This window comes from Sinocyclocheilus anshuiensis, unplaced genomic scaffold (assembly GCF_001515605.1).
Source record: "Sinocyclocheilus anshuiensis isolate Anshui unplaced genomic scaffold, SAMN03320099.WGS_v1.1 C31519695, whole genome shotgun sequence".
NCBI lineage: Eukaryota > Metazoa > Chordata > Actinopteri > Cypriniformes > Cyprinidae > Sinocyclocheilus > Sinocyclocheilus anshuiensis.
In genome coordinates this window covers 1-394 of record NW_015597919.1, presented here as the reverse complement: position 1 = coordinate 394, position 394 = coordinate 1, and the positions used below count along the sequence as shown (strand labels likewise).

Genomic DNA, 394 nt, shown 5'->3' with positions numbered 1-394 from the left:
ATCAATTATGATCATTTGCATTCAGCCACAAACATGAGCGGAGTGCGAGCGGTCGCAAGCGCAGACTCTGGGAATGTGGTGAAAAGATGTCGTCAATTTTTAGTCAACATTTCAAATTTAATCGAATGGGACAAAATAGTTGGTTAAAATAGCTGTCTTCCATCACTCACCTTAGACTGAGTTTGATGGTTTGAAACTTCTGCTGTTGAGGTGTTGTGGAACATGATTTGAGAGATTTTCTGAATTGTGGATGTCCCTCATCTAGAAAAAGAGCAAAAGAGAAGCAACAGTACACAGATAGTAACAAACAAATCCACAAAATGTCACTGAAACTTGAGTGGTTGACCATTTACGTGGGTTACTGATGCTGGTAAATGTCAGACATTCAGCTAAG

General features: G+C 39.6%; 1 long non-coding RNA gene across 1 annotated transcript; it reads right to left on the bottom strand.

Annotated features, from left to right (window-relative positions):
* LOC107682076 (uncharacterized) lies at window positions 1–394 on the bottom strand. Its single transcript, XR_001633350.1, has 3 exons — window positions 354–394; window positions 171–261; window positions 1–67 (listed from the first exon to the last, which is right to left on the bottom strand). It is a non-coding gene; the product is annotated as an uncharacterized LOC107682076 (long non-coding RNA).